The sequence below is a fragment of the Gossypium hirsutum genome, chromosome D04, assembly GCF_007990345.1.
Source record: "Gossypium hirsutum isolate 1008001.06 chromosome D04, Gossypium_hirsutum_v2.1, whole genome shotgun sequence".
NCBI classification, from domain to species: Eukaryota; Viridiplantae; Streptophyta; class Magnoliopsida; order Malvales; family Malvaceae; genus Gossypium; species Gossypium hirsutum.
In genome coordinates, this window is record NC_053440.1 from 41,398,450 (window position 1) to 41,407,213 (window position 8,764).

The 8,764-nt window shown below is 35.0% G+C and overlaps 1 long non-coding RNA gene across 1 annotated transcript; it reads right to left on the bottom strand.

The window, feature by feature from the left end:
- Positions 1-4,939: 4,939 nt before the first annotated feature.
- Positions 4,940-7,571, bottom strand: LOC121216029 (uncharacterized). Its single transcript, XR_005912012.1, has 2 exons — positions 7,278-7,571; positions 4,940-6,304 (listed from the first exon to the last, which is right to left on the bottom strand). It is a non-coding gene; the product is annotated as an uncharacterized lncRNA (long non-coding RNA).
- Between the last annotated feature and the right edge of the window lie 1,193 nt (positions 7,572-8,764).

The window sequence follows — 8,764 nt, forward strand, 5'->3', positions numbered from 1 at the left end:
ACTCGATCTGGTCATTATGAGTTTCTGGTAATGCCATTTGGCTTGACTAATGCTCTTTTTGCTTTCATGGATTTAATGAATCGAATTTTTCAACCTTATTTGGATAGATTTGTAGTTGTGTTTATTAATGATATACTAATCTATTCCAAGACAGAATCTGAGCATGCACAACATTTGAGGATTGGTTTAGCAAATGTGAATTCTAGCTTCATGAGGTTGGATTTTTGGGTCATATAGTATCAGCTGATGGGATTCGAGTTGATCTGAATAAAGTATCTATTATGGTAAATTGGAAATTTCCAAAAAATGTTTCAGAAGTGTGAAGTTTTCTGGGTCTAGTAGGTTATTATCAATGTTTTGTCAAAAAAATTTCGATGATTGCTTCGCCATTGACCTGATTATTACAGAAAAATGTTGAATTTGTTTGGTCTAATGAGTGTCAGCAAAGTTTTGATCAGTTGAAAAAGATATTGATGGAAGCTCCGATCTTAACTCAGCCAGAATTTGGCATACCGTATATTGTGTATAGTGATGCCTCATTAAATGGTTTGGGTTGTGTATTGATGCAGTCAGGAAAGGTAATGGCCTATGCTTCTCAACAATTAAAGCCGCACGAGATGAATTATCCCACACATGATCTTGAGTTGGCTGCAATTGTATTCTCTTTGAAGATTTAGAGACATTATTTATACGGTGAGAAATTTTACGTGTTTATGGATCACGACAGCTTGAAGTGTTTGATGACTCAAAAATAATTGAATTTGAGAGAGAGACGGTGGCTAAAACTACTAAAAGATTATGATCTGGTTATTGACTACCACCTAGGAAAGGCTAATATAGTTGCGGATGCACTTAGTCGAAATTCGTCATTGTTTGCACTCCAAGTGTTGAACGCTCATTTATCTCTTAATGAAGATGGTTCTGTATTAGCAGAGTTAAGAACGAAACCTCTGTTTCTCCAAAGAACTCGGGAATTGCAATATGATGAACCGAAATTAGTGTTGAAACGACAAATGGTTAAGAAAAATCTGAATTCAAAGTATATCATTGATGACAGTGGTATGTTATGTTATCGCAATAGAATTTGTGTTCCAAATAATATGGATTTAAAAAATGATATTCTTTCTGAAGCTCATAGTAGCATGTACTCTATTCATTCGGGTAGTACGAAGATGTTTGGTGATTTGAAACAGATGTATTGGTGACCGGGTATGAAATGAGAAATTTGTGAATTTGTAGCTAAGTGCTTAATTTTTCAACAAATGAAAGATTCGATCTGGGTGATTGTTGATAGATTGATTAAGTCGGCACATTTTATTCCAGTCAAAATAGACTTTACACTTGAGAAATTAACGGAACTATATATATCTAAAATCGTGAAGTTACATGGGGTTCCAACATCCATTATTTCAGATCGAGATCCGAGATTTACATTGAAATTTTGGAGTAAACTGCAAGAGGCTCTAGGTACAAAGCTAAATTTTAGTACGACATTTCATCCTCAGACTGATGGGTAATCAGAACGAGTGATTCAAATTCTAGAAGATATGTTGAGATGTTGTATACTTGAGTTTGGAGGTAGCTCGGAAAGGTATTTATCGTTCCCTAATTTTGCATATAATAATAGCTATCAATTCGGTATAAAAATGGCATCGTTTGAAGCTCTTTATGGGAGGAAATGTAAAACACCACTGTATTGGTCTGAATTAAATAAATCCAAACTAGTAGGAGTTGATTTGATCCGAGAGACTAAAGATAAAATTTGAATTATTCGAGACAGTTTGAAAGCTACATCAGATCGTCAGAAGTCATATGCGGATCTGAAAAGAAAAGATATTGAATTTGCTATTGGTGATCAAGTATTCTTAAAGGTCTCTTCGTGGAAGAAAGTATTACAGTTAGACAGAATAGGGAAACTGAGTCCAAGATTTATCGGACCGTATGAAATTGTTGTAAGAATCGGCCTTGTAGCTTATCGATTAGCTTTGCCTCCTGAACTTAAGAACATTCATAATGTGTTCCATGTATCGATGTTGAGACGGTACAGATGTGATCCTTCACACGTGATTCCTCATAATGAGATTGAGCTACAGCCAAATATGACATATACAAAAGAACCAGTGAGAATTTTAGCTCAAGAGGCTAAAGAGTTGCAGAATAAACGAGTACCATTGGTAAAAGTCTTATGGCATCGACATGGTTCAGAGGAAGCTACCTTGGAAACTGAAGAATCAATAAAATCACAATATCTGAACCTATTCTCAAGTAACAAATTTCAAGGACGAAATTTCCTAAAGGGGGGAGAGTTATAACAGCCTGATTTTCAGTGGCATCAAAAATAGGGGTTCGAGGCCACTAAATTCGACAAGTAAGCACGTAAATTTTAATATTTAGTATTTACGAGTCAAATGTGGTTTTAGAAAGATATTTGAATTAATAATTTGTGTTTTATAAAGATTTATTAGGTCAAGCGGTTTAGAAAATAAGGTATCCACACCTTGGTTCTATAAACCGAGCCATAAATATTTTTATAAATATTTAATGTTTTGATAGTTAATTAGTTAAAAAGGACTAATTTGATGAATGGCATTATGTATTTATTCTATTGTTGAAAATGAAATATTATTAAAGTTAGAAAATTGAATTGAATGTTCGGATTTAAATGGGATGCGGGACATGAGTAGATTCAACAATTGATGAATTGATGACATTGGAGGAAAGTGACAGCAAATTACCCAAGTAAACCGAGGTTTAGTATTTGTTGCGAACTTTCGTGTTTACTTTTCGTTTAGCTCTTACGAGCTTCTATTCAACTGATATGAGTTTTCGTTCAACTCTTTTGAGCTTTTGTTTAACCCTTATAGGTTTTTGTTTAGCTCTTACGAGCTTCTATTCAACCCTTATGGGTTTCTGTTTAGCTCTCATGAGCTTCTGTTCAGCCTTCGGGCTTCTAAAAATGATGTACTCTTATCTGTAAGTCGTTCTCCAATTTGGTAAGATTTGGTAAGTGACTTATGAAATTAGAATTGGAAGACTTATTGAATATTATTGGTATTGATATGAAATAAGTGAATTCATCAGTTGAAGTTGTGATTGGCAGGGAGTTTATATTGTGTTGTAGTAAGTTCGGTAAGATTTATGTTTAACCCATCGAACTTACTAAGCTTTATTAAGCTTACTTATGTTGTTTAATGTCTCTGTAGATTATCTTGAGGTTGGGAGATTGGATTACCACATCAAGTCACATTATTTAGCTTATTCTAGTAGCTTTTAAAACGTACACTATGGTTTATATGGCATGTATAGGGTTGGAATGGTTTTGAGTAAAGTTGGTTTGTGTAAATTTTATTAATTACATTTTGTTTAGTTTTATCGTGCTTGGTTTATATGACATTTTGTTTTGTTAAGTTGGTACTTATATATGTAGGTGTAATTTTATCATGCTTGATTTATGGTTTAGTGTGATTAATTGAAGGATAGATTATAAGCATGTTGGTGAATGAGATAGTATGGTATAGATGGTATAAGCATGCAAATATATACATATATATGTTTGATTAATATGGTAAGGTTTGAAATACTAGGATATAAGAGTTAATATGTCAGGCTTAAAGCTTGGGTTGAGTTTATTGAAGGTCTTGTTATGGCCTATGAGTATGAAATTTGAAGTGTTTAGGTTGAAATAAAAAATGGAAGAGAAATGTGGCCATAAAATGGCCTATTTTGTCCACATGGGCAGAGACACAGGCGTGTGTCTCAACCATGTGTGACACATGACCTAGCACATGGGCGTGTAGTTTGGCCGTGTGTCCCCTGCGTCTTTAAAATTGAGAAACAGAATACCCAGGTATTTCCACACGACCTACCACACGGGCGCGTTGCTTGGCCATGTGACCCCTGCACCTTAATTTCACAAGTTAGTATGCTCATACGGGCGTGTGGCTTGGCCATGTAAGCGACACGGCTTGGCCACACGAGCGCGTGTCCCTACATCTAGGAAAATTTAGAATTTTGCAAAAAATTCTCTGAGTTTCCGATTTAGTCCTGATTCATTTCTAACGTGTATTTTAGGCCTCGAGGGCTCATATAAGGGACAATATGAGTGATTTTTTATTAGTATCTAATATGAATATTTTATGTTATGAAATGCTCGTTCTTGATCTAAAAAGTTTGGTAATGCTCCGTAACCCTGTTCTGGCAACGAATAAGTGTTAGGGGTGTTACAATCGTGCTTGTCCGAAACAACTCTCGCCACATCCTCTCTCTATGTGGATGGTCAGACTGGCATAGGTTAAGAGGCACTAGACGGTGGAATGGGTGGTACTGCACCTGTTAAGAGGACCCAGTACGGTGGCCTTCGAAAATCGACTTGGCCTGCTTCCTCGTCATGTTGGGACATCCACTGTGTCTAGAACATGACGTGGGCCGCAATGTGTTTTAACCACTCCTTGCTCACTGGATCTATTAGAACCTTCTGAGATCGGTGTACATATCGTGGTACAGGTTGGGATGTCTCCATCTGTTCTTGGAGCCCAGGGTCCCTCAAACACTCACGGTGTGCTCCCACCTCCTCGTTTCGCTGCTCCACCTATTAGTGTTCTGATTATAGAACCATGCATAGATGACATCATTTAAATGCCCTTCGATTCCTTGGGATCAATCGTCGCACCAGGTTGCCTACACATCTCTGTGATCCTTGTTATTATAGGATCTTAAAAATTTTACATGGAAAAATTGAAGCCACATTCACGAAATTTTAGCCTCGATTAGCAGCATCGGTGGAGACAAATTGTCTCCTCGGTTCATCGAGAATATCACATTCCTCAATTCACCGAGAGGCTAGTCGTTTGCTAGGAGGCATGCTTAACTCTATTCCAATTTCTACACCCAATAAATCCTCTAATATTGATGCAACAAATTTTTCGGTTCTTTAATCTATTTATCAGAAACAAAATCAATATGAATATATTATAAAAGCTAGAAAAGAGAGTGATATCACCAGGTATTTGCTGATGTTACAATATCGGTGCTGCCGTGTTTCTACGTTGGCCGCCATGGGTGTTTTTTCCAGAGAGGATTGAAGCTTGATGAAGATTTGATCTAATCTAAAAATGGGGAGGGCCTTTGATTAAAATGTAAGATTATTGTTTATTACTAAATAAAAACTTAAAGAAACAGGGGTTGAGAAGCGGAGGTGAAGGAGAACGGCGAAGGAAATGAAGAACATTCATTTGGGCGACACTATTAGTGCTCGTCGTGACAAGACCCTTTTATATTTTTCGTGTCATCATTACATTTTCTGAGGCGGTTACGCCACAGCTCGTCACAACTCGTCACAACATCAACTTAGTCTCATTGCGACTTGGGCCTTCCCATCACGTCATCACGATAACTCACATCGCGAAGCCACTCATTGTTTGTTTCCTCGTTATGGCCTTCTCATCATGACATTGCAAAGCCTCTTCAGGATATGGGTAGTTCGATGCAACGACGCGACTTCCTTGTCACGATTACACATTCTTTCGGTCACCTCACACACAAAATTTTGACTTTTCAACTTGTTCATTGCTCCCCCTTTCACGAGCTCATCCACCCTTGCAAATACACCTAACATACTATAACTATAGACTTTTACAAAATAATTACACATACTTTAAATGAAAATTGAAGTTTTAAATTAAAAGAATTTAAACGAAAATGTTTTTTTAAGAATTAGGACGATTTGTATCACCCACAAAGAGAAACTTCCAGCTAGTCCTCAAAACTTTGATCAGTCGCTTGTTCATACATTGAGATATGTAAACCTACAGCCTCGGTTCATTCCATTGATGTTGATTTATCTTCGACCGACGCAACATCCACATTACTAGCCATTTAACCTCGAACTCAAACCAACCCAAAATTATTTTTTGGGGTATTATTGACTCGAGCCGACTCACCTCCATGTCGCGAGAATATTTGGTTACTCGAATTTCATCTCCGTCATCAAATGAGAACGAATCTTCTGGTTGGCTTTTCCTCAACTTTGTTTAGAAGGTGTGTCAGCTTATACACACTTTCATTTAAAATCTATTGAAACTCCAATTTAGTGGTTAATGTTACATCTACAACTAATTTAATTGGATAGGAGACTTCTTTGACAAACTTCAATTCTTTCCAGTCCTCGATTCTAACCTTTTGCTGACTTTCGCACTTGAATTCTGGATGATTGATGGTGCCATAGTAAGTATCATAATTGCAATTAGCGACAACATGTACGAAATTAGTCAATGGGATCATTGATTCATACGTTTGTTGGAGTAACCTAAAAAACACAAAAATAATAAAGTTAAAATTAAGAATAGAAAAAATATAAAAATAAAAATAATCCAAACTGAAAAATAATTATCTTCACAAATGACAATAAAATAAAATCTCCGGCAACTGCGCCAAAAACTTGTGTCGTGTGATTATGTGCAAGTGTACACGATCGTACAAGTAATAAGAAGTGAGTAAAGAGTATCGTCTCCACATGGACTGTTGTGTGAATTATTTGCAATGTCAATTTTACTCAATTTGGAAAAAAAACAAATAAAAGAGAATAGTGTTGATGAAAATCGCAATTTAAGTTAATAAGGAAGAAACAAGAATCCAAAGACCCACAAAATAAAACAACATACCTTGCAGAAAATAATCACAAGAAATAAACACATGATTTAATATGACAAAACATGAATAGAATAAAATAAATATTTCACATAACAAGAATTTATTGGTATTTATAGAAAGAATATTATGTCCCAGAGTTAATTATCATATGTCTATATAAAAACTAACTTGGAAATCACCCTCTTAGGGATTTACATAGTTTATGTATACAACAATCATCTTTCGATATAGACATGATATACACCATTTAGGTCTTTTGTTAATTAACCATTACCTCTTCTCAGATTAAATAGTTAATTCATTAACCTACAAATGTTAGTCATACATTTACAAGTATAATCATGAATTAAACCTAAATGAATGAAATAATCATTTGCACATAATATTCAGAAAACAAAAACCAATTAACTCAAACCAAAATTCATATCCATTTTGAATAAACAAAATTAAGCATGTCATATGAAATTGAAAACTTAAATATGAGATGCAGTCTTGTCTCTCGACATAAAAAAACAATAATTAACAGTAAAGTGAAAGGAAGGAAAGAGTGGTTGAGGGGGGTTATCCACGTCTATTTCATGATAAGAAAAACAATTGACTACAATAGGTTATCTACGACTGCTCCTTACGGCTTCCCATGGTGGCTCTCTTCCTCGTCTTTATGTTAAATCTTCTAGGCATCTTCAAGTCATCCTTTTAGCTGCTCTTATTTCGACAAGTGTTTGCCCTATTTTGAGGAAATCAAGTGTTTAGCAAGCCATGAGAATGGCAAGAAAACTTTAGAAAAGAAATAATATATGCTTAATGGTGTGTGGCGTGTATCTCTCTCTGGTGTGCTGTGTTGATGAATGAAAATGAAGTCCCTTTTTATAGCCTCTAGCCCCGAACTTCTCTTGCTAATAATAGCAAAGTGAATCCTTGATTCTCTCCTCTACTTGTGCCGTCCCTTGTATAATGGAGGATTGGTTCTTCCTTGTTGATTTTAGTAAGGAAGCTAGCTTGATTTACTCTCCCCTTGATGTCGTTCCTTTTATGGTGGAGGGGTGGTTGTTGACTTGCTAAATTTAGCAAGGGAGTTAGCTTAGTTTTCTCCATGCGTGGCCGACCAATGAGTTGTCAAAATTTGGTAGTTTGTGACTGCTATTTTTAGTAGTAGGTGGATGGTTGAAGTTTTTTTCAATGGGAATATCATGTTGATTTTTATTCGGTGAATATAGGGCTCAAATTTTTTATATTTGGGAATTGAATGGTCGGTTAGGGACTGCTAATTTTAGCAATGGATGTTGCCATTTTATTTCATGGTAAAGTGGGTAAGTGGAATGGTTTTGGGCCTCCAATTTAGACAATATTGGGCCTCCTCGAAATTAACTTAGGGATCAACACCATTTTTAAACCTATGTAACTGCATTGTGAATCTTTCAACTTGTACTTATCTATAACCCAAATATGACCAAAATTATGCCATCATTTCCCTTAGCCCAATTATTACCGAAAAATAGCAAAATAACATGTATTTAACATAAAATTCACAAACTTAACACATTCTCATGGAAATAATAAAATATAATGAAATTAAGTGAAAAATCATAGAAAGTGTTATTTATTTACTCGTAATTTGCATAAATTGTACATAAAATAGTGTTGAAATATCTATATATTTTAGAGTTTGCACACCCATAAACTTAAATTATTGCTAGTCCCGAGCAATGCTAAAAACATGTTATAATGTAGAATTTTATTCATCCAAACAGTCATGGCAAAAAAATTATACTCTCAAATTAATTCTACAAATATGTAGTTCATATACAACATATCATCGAATATTTATTTAAGTGTCTAAATGCTAACAAATCATGAATTGAACAACTAATTTTAAGAGTAAAACAAGTTCAATCCCATAAAAGATCAATTTTCCCTAATTTAACTAAGCATTATTCCTCGAATTTAACACATGCCTTCATATGTTGAATTCAATACTTCCCTCTCCATTAATGTAGTTAGCTTAGTGGTTTAAATCAACAAGTCTTAATAAGGTTTGTAAATTAAGTGAAACACCACAGAAAGTGTTATTTATTTACTCAAAATTTGCATAAATTGTACATAAAAGAGTGCTGAA